Source organism: Pinus tabuliformis, chromosome X (assembly GCF_031772625.1).
Source record: "Pinus tabuliformis cultivar Carrire ecotype Pingquan chromosome X, CPIR1, whole genome shotgun sequence".
Taxonomy (NCBI): Eukaryota; Viridiplantae; Streptophyta; class Pinopsida; order Pinales; family Pinaceae; genus Pinus; species Pinus tabuliformis.
Window position 1 is genome coordinate 1,465,116,137 of NC_142308.1, and position 27,687 is coordinate 1,465,143,823.

A 27,687-nucleotide genomic window follows, 5' to 3' on the forward strand; every position below is an offset into this window, starting at 1 on the left:
CCAACCTAACAATAATAATATAAAGCCACAAAAATAACAATAGAGGGATTCTATGGGGCACAGTAATAACAATATGGGGGCAATAGGGGAACAACAATATTAATAAGGGGTATAATTACAATAGTAATGGGGTAATCACTGGTATTAGAGGGACCCAACAAATAGTCTCATCGTTACTGACGGAGGAGGTGCGACGAAAAAATATGGAGAGCCAGAATGGTGATGCCTTGTCTGTACGAGGACGGTCCCAGGACAGAAACAAAAATAAGTTGTCGAGTGGGAGATCTAAATATATAGGGAGATCTAAATCTCCAAGAAAACCTGTAAAGGTGTGCTAGAAATGCAGAAAAGAAGGGCACTACAAAAGGGATTGTAAATCTAAAGCTCCTAACAAAGGAAAGGGATCTGATGATGCTCCTTCTGCAGAGGTGAAAACCACCTCAGATGAAGGTGTGGATGTATACTTGGTTTCTTCAAGTACACATGTAGATCATGAGGCATGGTTGATTGACTCAGGTGCCTCCTTTCACTTCACTCCCCATAGAGAGTGGTTCTGCGAGTATGAGAAATATGATGGTAGTGATGTCTTCTTAGGGGATGATAGGAAGGCTATAATCGTTGGTCGCTGAAAAGTAAAGTTGAAGTTACAAGGTGGAAGGGTTAGAAAAATTCTGGTTGTTCTGCATATTCCTGCATTGGCCAAAAATCTGATTTTTGTAAGAAAGATGGATGATGCAGGTGTAAAAATATTGTTCGAGAAATATACATGCAAGATGGTTCGAGGAGCACTGATATTGATGCGGGGAGTTTAGATTGGAACTTTGTACAAGCTTTAAGGTAGCACTATTATTGATGGGTGAAACAGTTCTATGGTTCCTGAAAGTGGAGCAGAAAATCTAGTGGTCTCTGGAGAAAAGACCATGCTATGGCATCAAAGGCTTGGACATATTAGAGAGAAGGGCCTTTGAATACTTCATGGTAAACATATGGTAGAAGGTATGACTAATAGCTCTCTGGATTTTTATTTCTATGAAAATTGTGTATATGGAAAGCAAAATCAGGTGACTTTCCCCTCTGGTGGTAAGTGGGTGAAACATATATTAGAGCTTGTGCACAGTGATGTGTTTGGACCTGTGAAGGTTCCATCACTCGGTAACTCTCTGTCCTATGTATCATTTATAGATGACTTCTCAAGGAATACATGGATATATTTCCTCAAGAATAAATCTAAAGTCTTTGACAGGTTTAAAGAATTTAAGGCTTTGGTGGAAAACCAGACAGAGAAGAAGATAAAGGTGCTCAGGACAGATAACAGTGGAGAGTTTTGCAGCAAGGAATTTGAAGAATTATATAAAAGTGTGGTATAGCATGACAAAAGACTACTCCATACACACTTGAGAAAAATGGAGTTGTAGAAAGAATGAACAAGATGTTGATGGAAAGGGCAAGAAGCATTCTCAATGGTATCAGCTTAGGACAGGAATTCTAGGCAGATGCGGTGGAGACAACATTTTACCTGGTCAATAGATCACCTTTATTAGCGTTGGAGGATAAGACTCCACAAGAGGTATGGACTGGTAAGAAACCCTCTCTTTCACATCTGAGGGTATTTGGATGTGATGCATATGTACATGCTCCAAAGGAGAAAAGAACAAATTTGGATAGTAAATCTGAAAAGTTCATATTTATTGCGTATAAGGATAGTTTAAAGGGTTATAAGCTTTGGAACCCTAACAAAGAATGTTGTGTACAACTGAGATATGGTGTTCAGAGAGGTGAAAGATGTTATTAAACATGAAGTCCCATCAAAGGAACCTGAGAATATGTAGTTTGAGCTAAAGGAGGAAGAATCAGACTCTACAACAAAAGAGGAATTAGAAGATGAATAGCCACAAACTCTGGTTGTGAGAAGATCTGTTCAAGAAAGAAAGAAGCCAAAAAGGTATAGTCCATCTGCTTTTTGTTCAAATTTTGCTTTATCTATTACTAATGATGATCCCAGAACTGTGAAGGAAGCAGTAGATTCAGAGGATGGAAAACTCTGGAAAGAGGCCATGGTTGATGAAATGGCATATTTGCACAAAAATGAGGCTTGAGATCTAGTGGAGTTGTCGGCTGGAAGGAAACCCATTGGCAAAAAATGGGTGTTCAAGAAGAAGAAAAATACAGAAGGAAATGTGCAGAAATAAAAAGCTCAGTTGGTAGCAAAAGGTTATTCCCAAGTGCCGGGAATTGATTTTGGTGATATTCTTTCTCCTGTTGCCAAGGTAGCTTCTATTAGATTACTTTTATCTGTTGCTACTGCTTTTGATTTTGAGGTAGAACAGATGGATGTGAAGACAACATTTCTCCATGGGGATCTAGAAGAGGAGATCTACATGAAGCAACCTGAAGGATTTGCGGTGAAGGGTAAGAAAGAAATGGTATGCAAGTTAAAGAAGTCTCTATATGAGCTAAAACAATCACTAAGGATGTGGTATCATAAATTTTATACATTTATATGGGGACTTGGCTTCACCAGAAGCAAAGCATATCACTATGTGTATTTTAAATTAATTGGTGACCATGTTATTTATCTAGTTTTGTATGTGGATGACATGTTTTTGGTTGGAAATGAAAAAGAAATTATCCAGGATTTGAAGACCCAATTGTCCTCCAAATTTGACGTGAAAGATCTTGCTGCTGCAAACTATATTTTGGGTGTGGAAATTAAAAGAGATTGGGAAAAGAGGAAGCTCTGGTTAAACTAGAGGAAGTATGTCAAGATAATATGCAAGATAGTAAACTGGTGAAGGTTCCTATTCTTGTAGGTGTAAAGTTATATGTTGAGTAGTGTCCCAAGACACAAGAAGAGGAAGAGGACATGTCCCGTGTTCCATATGCAAGTGCAGTCGGTAACCTCATGTATGTGATGGTATGTACTAGACCAGACATTGCACATGCAGTGGGAGTATTGAGCAGGTTTATGTAAAAACCAGGGAAGGAGCATTAGACAATAGTGAAGCAAGTTTTCAGGTATTTACATGGCGCTAGTGATTATGGTTTGTGCTACCAAGGAAGACTGGGATTGGACAAAGTTTTGGATATTATTGGCTTTGTTGATGCAGACTGGGCTGGAGTTCTGGATCAGATAATATCTACAAGTGGGTATGTTTTTAACCTATTTGGAGGTGCAGTCAGTTGGATGAGTAAGAAACAATCTATAGTGGCACTATCAACTACAGAGGCAGAATACATGGAAGCCAGTAATGCAAGCAAGGAAGTAGTTTGGTTGCAGAGATTGTGTTCCAGTATGGGGCTAGTACAGGGAGCTATAAGGATAGACTGTGACATCCAAAGTTCAATTTTCTTGGCAAAGAACCCTGCTTACCATTCAAAGAAAAAGCACATAGATGTTCAGCATCACTTTGTGAGGGATATAATAGAAGACAAAAAGGTGTTGCTGGTAAAGGTGGACACTTTGAAGAATATTGCAGATGCATTGACAAAATCTATGAGCTCTAAGAAGTTCTCTTGGTGTATAGAAACAATGGGCATTGCAGTGTTGGATAAATGACTAAGCTCTCTAGTGGCCCCCTGTGGAAAGAAAACAACAAGTGGGAGCATGTTGGGTTGTGATATTATTTCCACGACTAGCCTTCCTAGTGAACTGGGGGGTTAGTCGGGGGGCGGAGTCCCCCCTATCCAGGGGGTTTGAGGGGGGTGAGTAGCACCCCTCTGCGGGGTTTGGGACAATTCTCTGGGGAAATTTTTTTTAGACCCTATATTAGGTTGGGTGGACCTACCTATGGTTTTGTGCATGGTTTTTGCACATGGTTTTGGGTGCAATGGTTTTCGGTCCATGGTATTGGATGCTTTGGCATGTATATATATGTATTGTAAAATTGAAAGGAATATAATGAAAAATCAAGTTGGTAGTATTAGTTTCGGGATCTAGGGGAAAATCTCTGTGTATATGTATTTTATGTGTTATACTCTTACATTGTTTATTTTCTATTTTTTAGAATTCGTATGTAGGTAATTTTTGTACGTGATTAAAACCTACAGGGTGGCCACCCCGGGAGCTCGCACTACTTTTAATCCTTCCTAGACACCAGTCCACAACAATTCCCCCTTTTCTCCGTAAAGCTAGGGAATGAAAGGAAGAAGGGAAGAAAACAAGGTGAAAGAAATATAGATCAAATGTGGCTACCGGATCACAAGGGGAGGCTCAAACAAAGCACAAGATTTCCAAGCACCGTGCCTTCGTAAAAAGGATAGAATTGAAGGGGACGGCAATCGAGAAGGAATAGGGTGGCCACCCTGAGATCTCACATTTTGTTTCATCCTTCCTAAACATCAATCCACAACAATCCCAACTTTTCTCCATAATGCTAGGGGCCAAAAGGAAGAAGGGAAGAAAACAACATGAAAGAAAGAGATATCAAACGTGTCTACCAGCTCACAAGGGGAGGATCAAATAGAGAACAAGTTTCCCCAATCCCATTGGTGGGCTCCAGTATTGCAACAATGATGTTGCAACTCCTGGGACTCCCTTCTTTACTTTTATCAACCCAGTAGTTCGTAACAAACTTGGAAGCGACGGTGCTATATGCACAAGTACTAGCTCTTGCTGCAGGTTGTCACCTGATCAGTTGGCACAAGTCCACTAGGAGCTTAAGCCAACTTCTATGAGCTCTTAGAAGAATCTTTTAACTATGATGGATGAAAGATAACTCAAAAGAGGCTAGTCTACTTGCAAAACAGAGATGAAAGCTGAAGGAGACGCAAACCCTAGCAAACCCTAGTTTTATCGACTAACCCTACTGGTGCAAGAAAAGAGATGAAAATTGCCGAAATAGATGCCATTGATTCTTTGAAAGGTAAAATGCATGTGACTAAACTACTTCCGAAGTAAAAACTGAAAAAAAAAAAAAAAAACAAACAAACAAACATTTTTTGTATTTTTGAGTAATCTTGCATAATTATTATGCATGTGCTTTAACTGTTTTTTTTACTGTGTAGAGGTTGACTGGTGAAAGGAAATGGAATGGGCATTTGCAGGAGGTTGGGAAGGTGAGAAGAGGGCCTAAGGGGTCCCTAGCACCCTTATAGAGAGTTTCATAGTGATCAAATCTCGAAAAACTGCTCACGTGAACTTCTACAGGAAGTCTACAGGGGTTCTATAGAATGTTCTATAGGAAGGTCTACAGGAAGAGCCGAAAGAGGATTCTAGAGGGTTGATGGTGGAAAAACAGTAGGAAAGTGGAAATGGAGGATGGAGGATGGATGAGGATGTGAAGGGGTCAAGGATCTGGTAAATGAAGCTAAGGAGTGATGAAGGTGGTTGGATTTGTTCAAGGATGGAGGGAGCAATGTTGCACAAAGATGTAAAAATTAGGTCAAATTGGAAAAGTGTGGCGAATGAAGGGAAGAAATCTACAATTAGGGGTTGGAGTAGGTTGTATGATGAAGGAAGGTAGGCAGGGATGTATTACAAGTGTTCTGCACACTATTTTCCGAAACTAATCAAACAAAGATGAGAAAGACCAAAGATCTGTCTATCTTGACCTAATCTAACCTAAAGACCATAAACATAATGAACAGAAGGTTATAGACAGGAAATCATGCAAAGTAACTATGGAAACTAAGCAAGAACAAATCTAAACATGCAAGTACAATTGGTATCAACTTTTCCAACTAAAAATCTAACACTAGCAATTGCATAGAAAGGCAAAAACAATGTTTTTGTGGCAGCAAGTATGCCTTGGTCTCAGCTCATGGTGCCACGGAGGGAGAGGTGAGATCAAGGATTGCTTGATGGCCTTTTTACAGATCTTTTCTGTTACCAAACTATCAAATCAACCTGAAGCATGAAAAGCTATTTTAATCATCAAAAACAAAGTAAGTAACAAAGAAAGATCTTAACCTAAATAATAGAAATTATTCTATGAATGCAACAAAGACACATAAAAGTACACAAAGGAGGTATTGGAACTTGGGTTGGGCCCAACCCCAAGAGCTACAGCCTCCTAATAAAACTCAGAGTTGGTGCAAAGTGAAATTTATCTCCATTACTAAAAAAATAATCATGTCACAACAATGTTTACAGCAAGAGCTCAAAAATGAGTTGAAAGGCAGAGCAGAACCAAAGTGCGTAAAAAAACTATTCAAGAGCTAAACTACCAAGGCTTGAAGCCTTCCTACTTATGCACCATGAGGACTCCCAACAGACCTCCTTAACTTTAGGGGCTTGGCTGCTCAAACTGCAGTTAATCAGCCACTTCACAAAATCTGCTCGGCTACCCCTTGAAATCATCTTTGGTGAGATGTTGAACTCTGAGATGATGGTGGAGAACTCGAGGAAGGGGTCATTTAGAGCATGAGACACCCTTCCTACAAATCCTCAGCTTTGTTCCCTCGTATTTGGTTGTCAACTGGCTCATAAATGCTTGACCTTGGTCCAAAATATGTCCAAAAATATGCAATAAGCACGTATTAGATTTTGTGGTAAAGTGACTATTCTCATTCGTTCAATTAACATAAATATATTCAAAATAATGCATAAAACTATGAAGAATGGTGGATTAATTGAGAATAATAGGCAAAATGATCCCAATAAGCTACCCATTTTTGGGGCTTATCATCACCCCCTGCTGAATTTGTTGCTCATCCTCTGAGCGACTAATCCAGCTCATCATCTTTGATTGCTTTGACCACCTCTCTAACATCCCAAGATTTCGAGGTGATGTCCTCTTCTCGATCATGGAACCCTGCTTTTCTCTCTACTTCCTCCCATTTCCTACGTTCTTCATCTTCTTTGACCCCTTCCAGCAGTCCCAAAAGCAATGGGGGACTGAACTTTAGGCCAATCCAGTTGGCCTACAGATTTTTCATTGACTGTTTATAAAGTTCTACTCTTGCCAAGGCCTCCCTCATCCTTGTTGGGGAGTGGTACTCTCTGATTTTCAGACTGGGGGACAATGTGTTCCATCTCCTTGTGCAAGCATGAATGCAGTTATCACCCAACAATGTCTCATGTCCTCAAAGTGAGCAATGGCCTGAGCTTGCTTTTCAATGTAGTCTGGGACAACCTGTAGGTTGTTGGCAAGGTGCTGATGGGCATACAGTAAAGCTGAGGGATCTTCTAGTTCTACTCTGATCATGAGTGGCTAACTTAGCTCCCTGTTCATAACATTCTAAATCTCGATTGCCCTCTTTTCCTCATGGTTTAACCAAGAGACCATGGCCATGAGTTGCACATCTCCCAATGCAGCATTGGGGTCCCACAGATTCATGTTTGGAAGGGCCAAGTTGTGTAAATAAAATTCTGATAACTTGGCCTTATCTTCTACTGAGCTACTGTCACACAAGTCCATAAACTGATGGTAATTCTGAAATGGAATGGTGCCCCTCTGGGCCAAGGTGTTAATTTGAAATTGCAACCATTGATCTTTAATATATAAGGCATATGACTTAGTAGGTTGCCTACATTGTAAGGCTTCTATTGCCCAACTAGCCATGCAGGCCAATTGGGCCTCTTTCTCTTGCAACTGTTGTTTCAAACTCTGTATTTCTTTTGCTGCCTGAGATTCCTGTTCTTGCAGCAGCTTTGTTAGCATTTCCACATTAGCTTGTAGCTCTTCCTCTTTTTGCTGTGTCTCAGCTATGTCCTTGTCTGCTGGAGGTCCTCCCTGCTGCTGCTACCCTCCCAAAATGGACAGCCTATCTTTCTTGTGGACTTCCTGTAGCTGCAATTGTTTTTTCAACAGCTCATTCTCCTCCTGTAGCTTGGCTCTTTTGCAGCTTTCTACATGTCTTATCATGGCCAGTTCTCCTCTTAATTCTTTTAACTTCTCCTCCATGTGGCCTATGTCCTCAATTCCCTTAGACTTGGCGATTTTCATCCATGTGTGTGTTCTGATCCTCTCTTTCTCTAATTCAAAAAATAACGGTACAACAAATTTATGTGGGATGATTTTCCCACCCTCTAGCAGGTTGTAGTATGAGCCCAAGTCAGGTTGAGGGGTAGGTTTAGGTATTTCTTCTGTTTTTCTCTCCCCTTGTGATTGTTTAGCTACCTTTTCCTCCAATTTCTCAGTCTTTTCCAACTTGGCTAGAGTTTCCTATAGAGATGTTGCAGCTTCCTGTAGAGTTTCCTTTGAACCTAGCGACTTAATTTTCTCTTTCCATGTAGAGGTTTTTGGGCTTCTTCTTTCATAAGTAATGGATATTTTAGAAGGAGACTCTTCCTTATGTTTAGTGGGTGAGTCCTCAATGACAATCAGTTCCTTGGATGGTGGCTGAGGTTTGCCTACTTTGATCCTTGTGCTTTTTCTGGCTTTGAAGTACATGGAGGTTTGCCTCTTTCTTTTCCCTTTTTGTTTTATAGGTGTGCTTAATGTAGCAAGCACAACTTCTGTGTCCCTTGCCAACGTCTTCGGGGATTTCTCTTCCTGTTGTTCTTTTACTTTGCTTCTTGTAGAAATCTCTGTGTCCACTGTTTCTGTCTGTATTGCTGATGTCTCAGGGTGTGTCTTTCCCTTTTCTTTCTGGGTGCCTGCTTTGGCTATGGCAGCCTTCATTTGGGCTTTCTCGACCTTTTCCTTTCTACTCTGTATCCTCTTTTCCCTTGTTGTTTTCGCTGTTGTTTCTTTCTCTATTTTAGGCTCAACAGTCTTGCCAATTTCTTTCTGTTCTTCCTGTGCTTCCTCTATTTTTCCCTTTGCTTGAACGTCCTGGGTTCCCTCATCATTTTTCTTCTCAATTTCTTCAGTGTGCTCCCCCTCCTCACTGTTGGATGGGGTGATGTTTTCGGCCAAAGTTCTAATGTTATCATCCCTGGACATGTTTATGAAGATTTCCCAAGATATGGGGACAGTGTAGGTATGTAAAGCATATTCCACCAACAGTTTGATGAGCCCATGATGGGCCAACTGATCTGGGATACCTTCATTTAACTTTGTACCACATTCAATTAGGGACTGAAGAAGGAAATATGGGATGCTCAGCTTCTTGGCTGGAGGCAAGTCAATCCCATGCCTTAATTCACACAGCAACCTGAAATGATATCCATAGATGATGCTAAACCTTCTTTCACATGTGATATACTTCATAATTTGAAAACTAACTTCACTCTAGAGAGGAGGCAAGTTGGTTCTTCTAACCCCGTTTTTATCTTTTACAGGATGCTCCGTGGGCAGAAAAAATGACTTCTTAGCAATTTGGCCCAATGATCTCTCTTCTTTGCTCCAAGGGAGCCCCTATGGTAGACCAGTAACTCCACTGATGAGCTCAAGGGTGAGTTCTAGGGTCAAACCCCTAAAACTAACTGTGGCATGTGTTTTTGACTGTGGTCTCAGGGACATTAAAAACTCTTCAGTTATTTCCTCATCGTAACCCTGGATTTTGTCAAAGAAGGAGATCCAATTTTCCTGAGTGAAAAGGTCCACCACCTCAGGGTGCTCATGCAATTTGCTGGAGTCTGAAGGTTCTTTCCTTATGAATCCTCCTGGCATAGTTTTGAGTGCTCTTTTATGTTTCAACCAGAAAAGAAAATGCTCAAGAAAACAACAGTCAATCGCTAAAACAAGGGATAGCTGAATTCGGTTTCTTCTGAACCCAAGAAGGAATTTCTCGTGTATTCAATATCAACTAGAAATAATTCCCTTGTTTTAAGACTATTGTCACTCAAAATTTGATTGTCTATTTATGAAAAGGAAAATTTGGTTTTTACAGAACAGAGCATAGGGACATAGGTTCTCTTCTCAGCGTACAGATAGATATGTAAATTCAATTTTTCACACACACAGACTGGTCTCTATGACTGCATATATCCTCCTTTTAGGAGAATTTAAAAAAAACGTGGAGGAGATTTCTGATGCAGAAAAACTAGGGAGACTCAGTGAAATATGCAGGCAACTTTCACGTTTTTTCAATACACAGGCAGACTTTCCTCTTGTTTTTCAAACTGATGTCATTCAATTCACCACCTTGCATAAACAAATTATGCATAGAGAAGTTTCTTTCGAGCCTAACTCATTTGGAGCTTCAAATTCAACGAAAATTCCAAATTTCCTTTCTTCGTAGAGCTGTTTCGCCTTTCCTGTAGAAGGCTCTCAGTTCCTATAGAATGAAACTATGCTTCCGATAGAGCCCGATACGTGGGAGATTTTCGAAAATAGGTAGAAAAACTGGTGGAGGACGACTGGTTAACTATTATTGGAAGTGGTGGATGTGTACTCCAGTCAAGGACGTTGTGAGTGCAGAATGAACAAAAGGTGGTGCATGTTTCAGCTGGCCATCTTTTAAATGTGGTGTGATTCGTGGTGAGGGGATGAGGTGGCTGGACCAGACTATTGGTTCAACGCCACAACCATAATGTTTCTACGTGTTTCTGACCGCCATCACCTCCTCTCTGCCATTATCCACCGCCACCACTACCAGTTCTGGCAATTTCTCCCTGAATGGACACTCCACACGTGCTGGCTGTCCACCTAATCGAAAATTTTGAATGTAATGGGGCTCATTTAGATTCCACGAGAATTTTTAACTGGCCGAGGGTGGCCAGTTGATTGGCCACCAATTCCACTCAATCTAAACCATTCCCATAGTCATGCAGCCTTAAAATATGATTTATGCAATCGAAGAATGAGTTTAGGCACTTACCTGTGTGGTCGCGTCCGTGTTATGCAGATTTTAGGTTTGGAAGCCATTCCTTCATTTGCTGTTGCTGCATGCACACTGCATGCTTGGTCTCAGCTGTTTCTGATGTGCAAATGTTTAGGTAGAGCTCCATGCATGCTTCTTCTACCATACTTTGTGGTCCCTGTCTCTGAAGTATGTCTTTCAGAGGGATCAGCTGCTACAGGATTCCTGTAGGAAGTCCTATAGCTACTTCTCCTCCTGGAATGCAAGCTAGAATGAGCAAGGCTACACTGCTGATGAGGGTCTCGGCTAATGAGGAGTCTAGATGGAGGGTGACAGGTATGGTGAGTGAGAAACTGTTGCTTGATTTGTCATCAAAAAGTTTTTTCTGGCAGTATGAAGAAAACAGGATTCTGTGTGTGACTGTGCAGGCATATATAAAAATGAGTGCAATGGAGGTGTACAGAGATAGAAAAAGGCGGCATATGGCGATGAATGGAAACAGGGATGTGGATAGGCCTCATAGGAATATTCCCAACCTTCAGATTCCCTTCTAAGATCATTTTTTCTCATCTGTAGGTTCTACAGGATCTTCCTGTAGAAGTCACAGAACTTCCTATAGAAGACAGAGAACTTCTTGTAGAAGGTGAAATCTTGGCCCGAATGAGATAAAATCTTAGGGAAGGGTAGTGGTCATGGAGGAATTGATTGTGAGGGATGCATGCAGCCTGGTGCTGACCTCTGTCTTTGTCTTGTGCGATCCTCCTAACCTGCAATGACCTTCTTGTGACCTGTAATTTATTCAACAAAAGTCAGATTTGTTTTTTCTCTGTGTTCTTTTTTACCTCTTTTTTTTTTCCTTTTTGTTTCTCTCTGAGACAGCCGAGGAACCTCCAGAAGGTTTTCACTCTCACTGTCTTCCCTGGGCACCTCCCAGAGGTTTTCACCCAAGGATCTTTTATTCTTTTTTTTCTTTTTTTTTTGTGCTCAAAATGTGGGTGGAGTGGAGACAGCAGCCTGCTCCACTACCAACATTAATTTATCCAGAGTTTCAATGAACTCCTGCTTAGAAAGGGGCTTCCTATAGATCTTCAATCGATGCCCATTGTCGAGCATGGGGATGGCTTCCTCATCAAGGGTCCTAATAAGGACTGAACCATTGTCGTTACATTTCTCCATTGTATATGGTCCCATCCATCTCGTCCTCAGCTTCCCTTTGAAATCCTTGTATCTTGAATCATATAACAGTGCCCAATCTCCTGGCTGAAATTGCTTCTCTTTAAGGTGCTGGTCATGCCATAACTTTCTTTGAAGTTGGACCACCTCTAAGTGGAGGAGGGCCTGAATTCTCTATTCATCTATTCCATTGAGTTGAAGTAGTCTTTCCTGTTGTGCATGGCTGAGATCTAGGTCTAGCTGAGTTTCCAACCTCAATGTGTTCTATTCAAATTCTACGGGAAACAAATCCTTCTTCCCGTAGACCAGTTCATAAGGTGTGAAACCTGTTGTAGTTTTCCAAGTAGTTTTGTAGGCCCAGTTGGCCTCAACCAAGCAATTTGCACAATCTCTTCTGCTGTTGCTCACCACTTTAGTCAAAATCTCTTCCAAAGCCCTGTTAGTGACTTCCACCTGCCCATTTGCTTGCGGATGATAAGGGGTGGAAGTTCTGTGCTTAATCTTCTGATGAGATAGCAGGTTTTCAATCAGGTTAGAGGTAAACTAACTTCCTTGATCTGTGACTAATTCTCTTGGGTAGCCAAACTTGTAGAAGATATTTTCCCTCAAAAATTCAGCCACTTTTTCTTCTGTTGCTTCCTTGATTGCTAACATTTCTGCCCACTTTGTCAGGTAGTCCATGAACACAATGATGTAAGACTTTTGTTTTGAAGGAGGGTTGATAGGACCCACAAAATCCATGCCCCACTTCTTAAATGGCTCGAAAGTCACCTGAGGTTGGAGAGGCATTTCATCCCTTGGAGTTAGTTTCCCCATCCTTTGACATTGGTCACATTGGTTGATGTATCTTTTGACATCTTGATGAAGAGTGGGCCAATAGTAGCCTGCCTGTAGAATTTTGAAAGCGGTTCTTTTTGCTACAAAGTGGGCCCCACAGGGTCCATCATGACATGTTAGGAGGATGTCAAAAACTTCCTCCTCCCTGACACGACGCCTCAAAATCTGATCTGGGCCAAGTTTGAATAGGTTGCCCCCAATCCAAGTGAATGGGGTGCTTTTCCTCACGATCTTGCTCTTCTCTTTTGAGGATAGGTGTGGTAGGAACTATGCTGAAACCAAGTAATTTGCTATATCAACAAACCATGGAGAGAGTACTAAAATAGAAAACAGGTGTTCATCTGGCATTTGATCATCCACCATCCCTTCTTCACCTGCAGCAAAATCTAGTCTAGATAGAAAATCAACAACAACATTTTCCTTACCTGGCTTATCAACAATGGTCAAATCAAATTGCTGCAATAAAAGTAACCATCTAATGATACGAGCATTTACATCAGGTTTATTCATCAAATACCTAATTGCAGCATGATCAGTGTGTACGAATGTTTGATAACCAGTGATGTAGTGCCTGAACTTGTTTAGGGAATGGATTACAGCTAGGAGCTCTTTCTCAGTTACAGTATAGTTTAATTCTTCCTTGGATAGGTTTTTACTGACAAAATATATGGCATACGGTAGCTTCTCATCAACTTGTCCTAAGGCTGCTCCTAAGGCTTTGTTCGAGGCATCTGTGTGGATGTGGAAAGGTAGGGTCCAGTTTGGACCTCTCAAGATTGGGGCAGTTACTAGCTTATCTTTTAACACATCCAGAGCCTCTTGATAGTTGTCAGTCCATATAAACTCAACATCTTTCCCCAAAAGACTAAACGATGGAGAGGCTAGCTTACTGAAATCTTTAATGAACCTTCTATAATATGCCGCTAAGCCTAAAAAATTCCGAACATCTCTTATCTTTTGAGGAGGTGGAACCCTTTGGATGACAGCAATCTTGTTGGGATCCACCTGTAATCCTTGCTGAGAAATTGTATGACCTAGCATGGTCCCTTCAGTCATCATGAATTCACATTTCTCAGGACTAAGGGATAGGTTCATCTCAATACACTTGGTTAAAACTTTTCCCAGGTTAGTCAATGCTTCTTGGAAGTTGGACCCATAAGGAGTAAAGTCATCCATATAGATTTCCACTGAATCATGAACTAGCTCAGCAAATATGCTCAGTACTGCTCTCTGGAAAGTGGCAGGAGTGTTGCATAATCCAAAGGGAAGGACTCGGTAGGAAAAGGTACCCCATGGACAAGTGAAAGTGGTCTTATCTTGGTCTTCTGGGCTGATTTGGATCTGATTATACCCGCTAAACCCATCTAGGAAGGAAAAGAACTTCTTCCCTGCCAGGCCATCTAACACTTGATCTATGAAAGGCAAAGGGAAATGGTCCTTCTTGGTAGCTTTGTTAAGTTCTCGATAATCTACACAGATTCTCCACTTCCCGTTTTTCTTGGGCACGAGCACCAGAGGAGAAACCCACTCGCTGTCAGAGATGGGGTAGATGAATCCTGCATCCAACAACTTTTGCAATTCTTCTTTGACAATGTCCTTAAGGGCTGGATTCATTCTCCTCTAAGGATACCTGACTCATTTACAATCCTCTTTAATGTAAATGTGATGGGTACAGACTGAAGGGTGGACTCCTTTCATCTCCTTATAGCTCCAACCAAAAGCATCCAAATGGCGGTTCAATAAGCTACATGGCTCCTTCTCCTGAGAGGGAGATAGGGATGAGTTGATCTTCAAGGTTCTTTCAGGGCAAAATTCCACATTCTTAACTTTGGAATAGGTCAAATCAGCCACACAGAGATCCACTAAAGCAATGGCTTGGGTGTCTCCTACCAACTCCTCTAATGGCAACACACTAGGAGGTGGATTTTGAATTAAATTCTCAATAAGGTCATCCTCGGTTTGAGGACCTCCCCTGGTGGCTTCCACAGTGCACACTGGTGCAGAGTAGACTTCATCCTCATCTTCCTCCTCCAACCAGAGAGGTAAGTCATGTTCGAGCAAAGGTTGGGCAGGAGGATATAGGACTAGCTGTTTAGACATTGGCCCATTCTTAATGGTCATGCTCCTAGCTTGACAATTGATGTAAGCATCTGTAGTAGCTAACCAAGGCCTTCCCAAAATGAGGGGGTATCCAGTGAGTTTTTCCTTTGGCTGAAGGACCAAGAAGTCCGCAGGGTACTCCCAAGAATCAACAGAGACCATGACATCTTCCACAATCCCTTCGGGAGTCACGGTGGAGCGGTTTTCTAACTGCAGTACTGTCGAGGTCTTTCTTAGGGAACTCTAAAGGTTGAGTTTGAGCATAGTGTCCCTGGTCATCACATTAATGGAAACCCCTAGATCAATCAGGGTGTGGGGAATTATGGTGCCATTGATGTGGACATCAACTACAGGACTCCCAGGGTCCAAATATTTTGGACAGATTACTTGTCCCAACATCAGGTCGGACAATTGTCCTATGACATTGATAGTTGGGACATCTCTCTTACACCTGCTTGGGTGCCTAAAACACTTCTCTTTAATCAATTTGTTGCAGATTAGTACGCCTTTGATGGCCTGGAGAAGTGGTATTTTTACACACAATTGTTTAAGTTCTCCCAGAAGTTCAGTCTCTTCTGGGTTTGGTTGTGTGGTTCCAGTTAGTCTCTCAGGAAAGGGTGGAATGGCTTTGGGTTCACTTTCCTGTTCCTTTTCTTCATCCTCCTTAGGAGGAGGTTGGCTATCTGGGAGGACCTTCCCAGATCGTAGGTTGATCTCCTGAATCTCCACAGTGTAGGTAGGGCATGTTGTCTCTCCAGTATATACCTGTTGGGCCTATCCGTTATTGGGGTTCGGGTTCGGTTGAGCAGGCATCTGGGGTTGTCTTGGAGGAGCCGGAGGTAATGGTTGTGGTTGAGCAGGTGGTGGAGGCAAAATAGCGGGAGGAGAGTTGTATTGGGGCCTCCACCCCTATCGAGGTGCATTCCACTAAGGTTGTGGATGAACATGAGAATGAAACGAATGAGCAGCAGGTTGAGTATGGTATTGAGATGGATATGACCAAGGAGGGGGTGCAGACCAGGAAGGATGAGCAGGGGGACCCCAAGAAGGTATGTGAGTGGATTGGTTGGGGTTGTGATAAGTCTAGGATGTGCCTTGCATCCCCTGCTGGTAAGGTCTGGATCCATGTGGCCTCCTTTGGTTCAGGAAGTAGAGTGGTTTAGTGGCTCCTTCAGCCCCTTGCTATATAGCTTTAAGTCCAGGTAAGGTTGGGCACTAGTTGGTAGGGTGGTCTTCCTCACAAACGAAACATACCTCTACTAAGTGCAATGGACACTCATTCTAAGGATGCTTCCTTGTACATCTGGGACAAAAGATGGCCAAAGCCTTCTCAGCTTCCTCTTTCTTCTATTGGATTCGGAAAGTATCCAGTTGCATGGCAATGGTCTGTCTCATCTCACTTTTAAGGTCTTCCAGCTGATTTGTAAACTCATGTTTAGAGAAGGTGGAATTGGCTGAAATTTGATTCCCCTACCTCTTTTCCAGGCTGCCCTACAATGGTTTCTAAACACAGTCTTTATGTCATAATAAGGTAGTTGGTAGATGTCTCCTCCAGCTAGCAAATGGAGGGTATCTAGAAGGTCTTCAGGGATTCCTCAGAGCAGGACCAGCTTCAGAGATTCAGGGTCAAGCGTGCACCTGGCCCTTTTATAACTGAGTTGGAACCTTTCTTCATAGTCTTCTAAGGATTCATCACTTCCCATAGTCATCCGAAATATTTCTCCCTTCGTTTCCTTTGACCTACTGTAATCTCAGTATTTTTTGTTAAAGGCTTGCTACATATGAGCCCAAGTTGTGATACTGTTTCGAGGTAACCCCATGAACCAGCATAGTGCTGCATCCTTGAGGGTAGAGGGAAAGAGTTTCAGCTTTTGTTCGTCTTCTGCATAGTCATAAGTTCGACAAAGGATAGAAAACTCAAACAAGAAGGTATCAGGGTCTTCAGTGGTCAATCCATGGAAGTGAGGTAAGGCTGAGGGACTTATTTTTTTCATTTTTGTGTCCCCATTGGTCTGTCAGATGGGGAAGGCACCTTCTATTCTCTCCTCATCTCCTCTACCGTTTCTGTTTTCAGCTATGGTCTCGGGAGGAATGTTTTCTTGCTCTTCTTCTGTTATAGGATCTTCGTAAATCTCTGGAGGTTCACCTATGTGATCTTCTGGATCATTGCTATTAAAGAAGAGAGAAGGGTGACTCAGTGATGTGGTGGGGGTGTTGGGTAGGAATTTTCCTAAATTGTCTCTATTCCTATGAGGCATAAAAGGAAATATTTTTGTGTTTTTCTCTGCTTGTACCTGCAAAACTGAAATTGATTGAACACTAAATTGCAACTAACTAAAGTAAACCTTGCTGGAATGAAAATTGCGAAATTGAAATAAAGGCAGGAAATGACCAATCTATGCTGCTGAAATGAAATTGCAGAAATGAAATGCTAGGCTATACTTGCAGAATTGAAATTGCTAAATTGAAATGCTAATCTACGCTTGCAAAATTGAAATTGTAGAATGGAAATGCTAATTTACACTTGCTGAATTGAAATGCTAGTCTAGGAAAGTAGGAAATGTCAAATCTACTCTTGTGGAAATGAAATTGTAGAATTGAAATGAAACAACTACTCTACTCTTGCTGAAATAAACTACTTAGCAGAAGGTTGTAGTAGAAGATAGAAGAAAAGCAGCAATCACAAATACTCTGACGCTTCCCTGGAAATGGTGCCAAAAAGATGGTGGGCTTCAGTATTGCAGAAATGATGCTGCAGCTCCTGGGACTCCCTTCTTTACTTTTATCAACCCGGTAGTTCGTAACAAACTTGGAAGCGACGGTGCTATATGCACAAGTACTAGCTCTTGCTGCAGGCTGTCACTTGATCAGCTGGCACAAGTCTGCTAGGAGCTTAAGCCAACTTCTATGAGCTCTTAGAAGAAGCTTTTAACTGTGATGGATGAAAGATAACTCAAAAGAGGCTAGTCTACTTGCAAAAAGGAGATGAAAGCTGAAAGGAGATGCAAACCATAGCAAACCCTAGTTTTACCGACTAACCCTACTCGTGTAAGAAAAGAGATGAAAGTCGTTGAAATGGATGCCATTGATTCTTTGAAAGGTAAAATGCATGTGACTAAGCTACTTCTAAAGTAAAATCTGAAAAAAAAAATAAATAAATAAAATAAAATAAAATCTTTTTTTATTTTTGAGTAATCTTGCAGAAATATTATGCATGTGCTTTAACTGTTTTTTTACTATGTAGAGGTTGACTGGCGAAAGGAAATGGAATGGGTGCTTACAGGAGGTTGGGAAGGTGAGAAGAGGACCTAAGGGGTCCCTAGTAGCCTTCCAGAGAGTTTCACAGTGATCAAATCTCGAAAAACTGCTCACGTGAACTTCTACAGGAAGTCTGCAGGGGTTTTATAGAATGTTCTATAGGAAGGTCTACAGGAAGAGCCGAAAGAGGATTCTAGAGGGTTGATGGTGGAAAAACGGTAGGAAAGTGGAAATGGAGGATGGATGAGGATGTGAGGGGGTCAAGGATCTGGTAAATGAAGCTAAGGAGAGATGAAGGTGGTTGGATTTGTTCAAGGATGGAGGGAGCAATGTTGCACAAAGATGTAAAAATTAGGTCAAATTGGAAAAGTGTGGCGAATGAAGGGAAGAAATCTAGAATTAGGGGTTGGAGTAGGTTGTATGATGAAGGAAGGATAGGCAGGGATGTATTACAAGTGTTCTGCACACTATTTTCCGAAACTGATCAAACAAAGATGAGAAAGACCAAAGATCTATCTATCTTGACCTAATCTGACCTAAAGACCAGAAACATAATGAACAGAAGGTTATAGACAGGAAATCATGCAAAGTAACTATGGAAACTAAGCAAGAACAAATCTAAACATGCAAGTACAACTGGTATCAACTTTTCCAACTAAAAATCTAACACTAGCAATTACATAGAAAGGCAAAAACAATGTTTTTGTGGCAGCAAGTATGCCTTGGTCTCAGCTCATGGTCCCACGAAGGGAGAGGTGAGTTCAAGGATTTCTTGATGGCCTTTTTACAGATCTTTTCTGTTACCAAACTGTCAAATCAACCTGAAGCATGAAAAGTTATTTTAATCATTAAAAACAACCTAAGTAACAAAGAAAGATCTTAACCTAAATAACCGAAATTATTCTATGAATGCAGCAAAGACACATAAAAGTATAGAAAGGAGGTACTGGCACTTGGGTTGGGCCCAACCCCAAGAGCTACAACCTTCTAAGAAAACTCAGAGCTAGTGCAAAGTGAAATTTATCTCCATTACTCAAAAAAAATCATGTCACAACAATGTTTACAGGAAGAGCTCAAAAATGAGATGAAAGGCAGAGAAGCACCAAAGTGCGAAAAATAACTATTCAAGAGCTAAAATACCAAGGCTTGAAGCCTTCCTACTTATGCACCACGAGGACTCCCAACATCCCTCCTTAACTTTAGGGGCTTGGCTGCTCAAACTGTAGTTAATCAACCACTTCACAAAATCTGCTCGGCTACCCCTTGAAATCATCTTTGGTGGGCTGTTGAACTCCGAGCTGATGGTGGAGAACTTGAGGAAGGGGTCATGTAGTGTAGGAGACACCCTTCGTACAAATCCTCAGCCTTATTCCCTCGTATTTGGCTGTCGACTGGCTCATAAATGCTTGACCTTAGTCCAAAAGATGTCCAAAAATCTGCAATAAGCACGTATTAGACTTTGTGGTCAAGTGACTATTATCATTCGTTCAATTAACATAAATATATTCAAAAGCATGCATAAAACTATGAAGAATGGTGGATTAATCGAGAATAATAGGCAAAATGATCCCAATAAGTTACCCATTTTTGGGGCTCATCACCCGTGCCTTAGCAAAAAGGGGGAACTGTAGGGGACGATGATCGAGAAGGACTAGGGTGGCCACCCCGGGAGCTCGCACTACATTTCGTCCTTCTTGAACACCAATCCACAATAATCCCACCTTTTCTCCATAAATCTAGGGGCCAAAAGGAAGAAGGGAAGAAAACAACATGAAAGAAAGAGATATCAAATGTGGCTATCGACTCACAAGGGGAGGCTCAAACATAGAATAAGCTTCCCCAACCTCGTGCCTTCAAAAAAAGGGGGGAACTACAGGGGACAATGATCGAGAAGGACTAGGGTGGCCACCCCAGGAACTCACACTACTTTTCATCCTTCCTGAACACCAATCCACAACAATCCCACCTTTTCTTCATAAAGATAGGGGCCAAAAGGAAGAATGGAAGAAAACAACATGAAAGAAAGAGATATCAAACATGGCTACCGACTCACAAGGGGAGGCTCAAATAGAGAACAAGCTTCCCAAACCCTGTGCCTTCACAAAAAGGGGGGAACTGTAGGGGACAGTGATCAAGAATTACTAAGATGGCCACCCCAGGAACTCGCATTGCTTTTCGTCCTTCCCAAACACCAATCCATAACAATCCCACCTTTTCTCTGTAAAGCTAGGGGCAAAAGGAAGAAGGGAAGAAAACAACACCAAAGAAACAAAAATCCCAAGAAAAGAGAGAGGCTCAACAACACGCCGAGGAGATGTTTCCTAACCAAAAATAAAGAAAACAAGGCACCCAATCAAATCATCCCACCTCTTCACACCCTCCCACATACATTACGACACAACACCCTTTCTATCTTACAACATAACAAATAACAATCAAACAACCAAGCAAATAAATCACAACCTAAACTTGACCACTAGAAAAGACAAGGGTCACGATGAGACCAGTGTCTGGAGCACGTTACTGAGAGGTAAACAACCCCCCAACCTGGCACAAGGCTTCAAACAACAAATACACTAATAGCAAACCCACCCCGCTATTGCACCCCTCCATGTACAAAACACCCAACAACCTTTCCAGCGAGAAAGTCAAGGGGGGTCAAGAATCAAACTCCAAAGAGGAGTTGTCACGGGATGATACTCAATGCTGGAGAAAGCCACGAGCCACAAATACATCGATGGTGCAAGGCCACTAAAGAGAGGGATGTTTGCAAAGTGCACACCACGAAACCAAGAAATGACCAAGTCACACAAAAAACCCACAATCCAAAGGGAGAAACAAAGACACAACCCACTACTTCTTTCCTTAGAAGGGGAGTGGCTCACGAGAGGACGAGGAATTCCCTCGATGACAAAGGCATGAGATAAGAATGCCACCTCATGCCCATTGGTGGGGAAAATTGTGATCTCAATGGAGCTCAGACCGAGGGAGGGGTTTTTCATTACCTAGACACCCAACCCTTCCGCAAGGGCAGATCAAGGAATGGTCGAGAGGACTAGGGTGGCTAGCCCAACAGGTTGAACCGCTCTTCATCCATCCCATATTGACCCCACCCTGACAATTTCCCCTCACGGAAGGTTTGAGGTACCAAGCACGTGCGCAACCACTCCCTTGACCCAACCACCAACAAAAAAGCTCACCCAAGCAACACATAAACCACCACTGCCTTTTTGAGAGAACCAACTATGGAGGCCTGCACGCTTGGCCCATGCCTTCCAATGAACAAAAGAATGAGCACTGCCGCTATGAATGAGTCTAAATTTATCCATTGTGTTGCCCAAGCACCTCAACTACAGCAACCATGCCCTGCCAAACAGATTGTCGAAGAGGTCTCCCAAGAAACAAGCTTCCGAACCCCCTACAAAAACACATTGGGGAAAAGAAAAACAAAGGATGGGTGGTACAAGCACAAAAATGGCTTGCAAGCACACACGAAAAAACAAGCGTGACCTCAAGACAAGCAACCAACAATGTTCCCTCCAAACACCAAACCCGCTCCCCTAGAGACGCACCACATGGGCCCACATTGCAATCGAAACCCACCCAACCCGAACTAAAAAAAAAAAACCCTGCTATCAATGATCCTACCATAGGTTCACCTATGGTAACCTTGTTACAAATTCTCCTTCCTCTAAATGATAAGGTTCAATGAATTTCTCATGATGTCGATGGTAGCGAACCACCATCATCGACACAATCCGAACACTTCACAGTATCATTCAATCAGTAGGAGTGATGGGTAATGTGTACAAAGGGTAGGGACGTACTCAACACAAGTTGATGACACACGCTTACTAGGAATTCCTTGTTGAAGACCAATACTTGTAATGGTCTATCCCCATCACAATGAAATTTTAGAATATTTCTTGATCCTCTCGAACCAGGAAGAAAAAATCGTTGGCTGCATCAGTGTAGCATGCGTGCAGCCCAGAACATCTAAGGGAATTACAGACCTGTTATTGCCTCAAACTTCCATGGCCTAAACAACCATAGTCCCTCTAAGAAGTTGACCGCGAAGGGGAACCTCCGCGTAGCTAGTTAGCATGATGAGGTCTCATTCGTTATTTGAATTAACCAAACAAATCTCTCCACCAATGAAGAATGGCCATGCACCACCACCCATAGAATCAAGAAAGAGCTCGAAATCTATCAATCCTTACTATGTCTGGACCTGGTAAGTTTCCCTGTGTTGAGTCGAATTAAGTGGCAGGGTCCACTCCTGGTGGTGCCCTTCCATCAATTCCTTTAAGTTTCAGCCTTGCGACCATACTCCCCCCAGAACCCAAACACTCTGATTTCTCAGAAGGTGCTAGTGGAGTCCTTAGAGCAACATCTAATGATCCCTGGTTGGCATCGTTTATGGTTGAGACTAGGACGGTATTTGATCATCTTCAAGCCCCCAACTTTCATTCTTGATTAATGAAACATCCTTGGCTAATGCTTTTGCAATGGTCCAACTTTCATAAATCCAAGAATTTCACCTCTGACAATGAAATACGAATGCCCCCGATAGTCCCTATTAATCATTACTTCGGTCCCAAAGGCCAACACAATAAGACAAGACTCCTATCATGTTATTCCATGCTAATGTATTCAAAGCATAAGCTTACTTTGAGCACTCTAATTTTTTCAAAGTAACAGTGCCGGAGCAGGGACCCAGCCAATTAAGGCCAAGAGCACGTTGCCGACAAAAAGGATGGAAGGGCAGGTACACATCAAGTAGGTGGACTGACCTTTACAACCCAAGATCCAACTACGAGATTTTTAACTGCAACAGCTTAAATATACACTATTGGAGTTGGAATTATCGCAGCTGCTGGCACCAGACTTGCCCTCCAATGGATCCTCGTTAAGGGATTTAGATTGTACTCATTTCAATTACTATACTCGATGAGTCCATTATTTTTATTTATTCTCACTACCTCCTCATGTCAAGATTGGGTAATTTGCATGCATGCTGCCTTCCTTGGATGTGGTAGTCATTTCTCAGGCTCCCTCTCTGGAATCGAACCCTAATTCTCTGTTACCCGTCACCACCATGGTAGGCCTATATCCTACCATCGAAGATTGATAGGGCAAAAATTTGAATGAAGCATCGCCAGCACAAGGGTTGTGTGATCCGTCTAGTTAACATGATTCACCGAAGAAGTGGGAATGCCCACACCGGCCTTTTATCTAAAAAATGCATCCCTTCCAAAGAGTCAGGACTTGGTGCATGTATTAGCTCTACAATTACTACGGTTATCCAAGTAGTATGGTACCATCAAAAAAAATATAACAGATTTAATGAGCCATCCACAGTTTCACAGTCTGAATTAGTTCATACTTAGACATGCATGGCTTAATCTTTGAGACAAGAATATGACTACTAGCAGGATCAACTAGGTAGCACCCTCCCACTTCAAAGGGAATTCTGGGCTCTCTCTTACCAAGAGCCAACCTGAACACCCATCAAGTCAAAGAGATATCAAAATATCATGTAAAAATTTTATTCCTTGCACCTCTTGCATCCCAAGAAGGAAATACACACAGCATGTGAAGGACATGGCGAACAAATGGGTAGACTTGCCAAGTCAAGATGCACCAAGGCCACTTAAGAGTTTTCAACCATACCCCAACCAACAAGAAAACAATTGATCACTCACCCACTCCCTTAGAAATGCCTCCAAAAACCTCCACGCCCCGCACTGAGGCCACCTAGGAGTCCACCCGGACAGCAGCAACGATGGACCTTGATCTCCCGATTGCCTGCAGTAGCCTCAATGCAAAGGAAATAAATGGAGAATGACCAACCATGCAACCTCTATATTATAAATGAGCCCCAACCCTCCCCACCCCACACTAAGGCCACCTAGGAGTCCACTCGAATAGTAGCAACGATGGACCTCAATCTCCTAATCGCCTGCGGTAGCCTCGATGCAAATGAAAATGAATGAAATAAAAGGAGGACGATCGACCACAAATCCTATCTTAGAGAGGCCATACAAACCTCCCCACCCTGCACCGATGCCACCTAAGAGTCCACCCGGATAGTCGCAATAGTGGATCTTGATCAAATGATCACCTATGGTAGCCTCGACTCAAAGGCAAAGAAAGGAAATAATGCAAGACAAACTGAGCCTGCAACCTCCCTTAGAAATTCCCCCCAACCCTCCCTGCCCCACACAGATGCCACCTAGGAGTCCACTTGAAGAGCAGGAATGATGGACCTCAATCACATGATCGCCTGCAACAGCCTCAATGCAAAGGCAAAGGAAGGAAATAAAATGAGACCAAGCGATCCCACAACCTCTCTTAGAAATTCCCCCCGACCCTCCTCGTCCCGCACCGAGGCCACCTAGGAGTCTACCCGAACAACAACAACGATGGACCTCGATCACTTAACTGCCTACGACAACCACGATGTGAAGCCAAAGGAAGAAAATAAATGTAAAGCAAGAGGCTCACTACACAATACAAGAACATATCCAAATAGGAGGAGGGATTGGGAAGCTCCGCACCCCATGCACCCTACGTATAGGCAACCTAGGAGATTTCCCATAGCTTTACCAACTGGACAATGAATACTTTTCACCTATGGCCACCTCCACGCAAAGGAGGGAGGTCGAAGCATTCCACCTTGAAATCCTTCTTCCAGATAGCCCCCACCATCGACGTAGCAAGCCTCCTCCCCATTGGACCATGATCGCATACACAATTGAAACAACAAATACCCATAAACATTGTGACTTAACATTTCCAGCCGCAAAATTCTACCACGCATGTGAGATGCAAGGAAAAATCTGACCACTCGATCAAACATATGGGCCACCACATCTATCAAAACCTCAAAGCCAACGCAACCACAGACGATGTGCACTTTGAAAGGAATGCCAACCCTTAACTTTACAATAAGGAGAACAACTCCTCACATCGCCCGACGGAAAAAGAAAGCAAGAGGGAGGGTAGGTGGTTTACAACCAAAACCCTTCCACGTTCCTCTTAAATGTATGCATCTCAACCGACAATTCCAACACAAAAAGAGTACAAGCACAAGAAACCGGCACCATAAATAGTCGAACAATGAAGAGGCTAGCTGTCACAGGGAGTCACACCATAACAACCCATACAACTTCGAGAACTTAGAGCAGAAGGGGAATATTTCACATATGCCTCATGGGACAAGCATGGGAAACATCACCGCTCATGTGCTACCGATGGGGTATGGAGAGAAGATGAAAATCGGCCACCCTACAAATGACCCAAGGCCATTCTTCAGGCAAACCCAAAAAAACAACTCAATTACCAACCCACCTTCCACACGAAAAGCAAACCCCTCTCCACCAAATAGGGAGGAGGTGAACAATATAACAAGGAGCCAGTTTCAATGGAGCCACACAATTTTTTGGACCCTATATTAGGTGGGGCGAACATACCTATGGTTTTGTGCATGGTTTTTGCACATGGTTTTGGGTGCGATGGTTTTCGATCCATGGTATTGGATTCTTTGACGTGTATATATATGTATTGTAACATTGAAAGGAACATAATGAAAAATCAATCTGGTAGTCCCAGTTTTGGGATCAAGGGGAAAATCTATGTGTATATGTGTTTTATGTGTTATGCTGTTGCATTGTTTATTTTCTGTGTTTTAGAATTTGTATGTAGGTAATTTTTGTACGGGGTTAAAACCTACAACTCCATGGTAAGGAAACTCCATTTGCAATGTGGAAGGCCTTGACAAACCTGTTTCAAAAGAACAGTGACCACATGAAGCTGGCACTGAAGGACAAGCTCAGAAAGATCAAGATGAATAAGGGCAACACAATACCAAAGTACTTTCCCAAGTTTACCCAATGTCGGGATGAGCTTGGATGTTTCGGTGTTATAGTTGTTGAAGATGATAGCGTGAGCCTAGCACTTCTAGGAATTCCCATGATTTGGCGCAACTACCAGGACTTAGTCAATGGGAGGAAGAAGCTACCAGAGTGGGAGCGATTATGGTTCGACTTGGTACAAGAATAGATTCGGTAGAACACCAGAGATGGGACGTCATCTAAAGAAGTGGAAGAGGAATTTTCATTAGTCAGAAAAGAAAAGAAATCCAAGGGAAATAATTCCTAAGGCTAAGAGAGAGGGAAGAAATAAGGAATTGTTGAACATCAAGTGTTTTCACTGTCACGAGTGCCGGCACTATTCCACGAAATGCCCACAGAAGAAATCAAGCAAGAAGGACCCTGCAGTAGTAGGAGTAGTAGGTGAAGCTCTAGCTTCACAATTTGAACTTGATTCCACTCTCATTGCATGCATGTAAAACACTTTAATGGGAAGAATGTGGTATTTGGACAATGGTGCCTCATTCCATATTACGGGGAATAGAGATCTCTTCGGTGACTTGGAGGAGAAAGACCTCAATAAGAACATAGAGTTTGGAGATAATCGGAGGTATAGTGCGACAAAGATTAGTACAATTAATTTTCAGAGGGAGTTTGGCTCCACTCTCAGACTCACATATGTGATGTATGTTCCAAGACTAAAGAAGAATCTTATTTACATCACAGTATTGGAATACCGTGGCTACAATGTGATATTTAGAAAAGGAAATGTTTTCCTTAGACACACCGCCACGGGACAAGTGAAATAGATCGGTGTGCATGTCAAGAACCTGTATGCACTTAAGGTAAAAGATCCATGCAAATCCTTGAGGGGAAAGTAAAAGGTTAGAGACTTCGTGTTTGAGGGGGAGAATGAATTACCTCTCAACATGTAGCCTCAGATACAACCTCAGAAGTAGCCTCAACAAGTTATGGAGAAACCACAATTGCAGAAGCAAAGAAGAGACCAAGTGGATACATCCACTTAAGCAGAGAGCTCCAGTAGGGGGGAATTTTGAGCCAAGTGGGTATAGGGAGCACATGAAACCATACCTCCAAGTGTGAGGTGGGGCGATATGAAACTTTAGTCCAAGAGTTTCAAAAATTGGGCAGGATCCATTGAGGTGTTTTTTTGTCTCATGTATCATTACGTTGCTACAGGGGCCCACAGTATTTAGTAGCAGGAGGATCAATGTTAGTCAGATACTAAGGAGTGTAGAGAAGTGTTAAAAATATAGTAGGAAGGCTCAGTAGCAGAGTCAACAACGACACAGTTTTCCCATTAGACAGTTGCAGACATAGTCGATTCAGTTTGTTTCTTTTATGCTTTCTTAAGATGCAGATGTTGCAGTAGCAACAACAACAGTGACAAGAGTTGCACGAAAACATTCCAAAGGTATCAAATCAGGATATAGTAGAATTCTTTCTTGTTGAGAGGGAGTGTTTAAAACAATGTTTTTAAAACCAGAACCGGTGACCGGACCGGTCCACGTAATGAACCGGTTTACCAACCGGAACCGGTCTAACCGGGACTGGTTTGGTCTAAACGAACCGGTTTTAATAAAATACATTAAATAATTAATTTTTAATGAAACAAAACTATCTTTATGATGTAAAACCATGATTCCAAGCCAATAGAGACAAAATATGCAAAGTTTGCTCATTTATATACCATGTAAAGGTGAATATATCAAAATGGCACCGAGTACAATACATATCATCGACAAAATAGCAAAATACATAAGAAATGAGGCTCTAAATGGCCTATAAAGTCCAA

General features: G+C 42.2%; 1 pseudogene; it reads right to left on the reverse strand.

The window, feature by feature from the left end:
• Positions 1–21,633: 21,633 nt before the first annotated feature.
• On the reverse strand, positions 21,634–23,445 carry LOC149145532 (18S ribosomal RNA; annotated as a pseudogene).
• Positions 23,446–27,687: the final 4,242 nt, after the last annotated feature.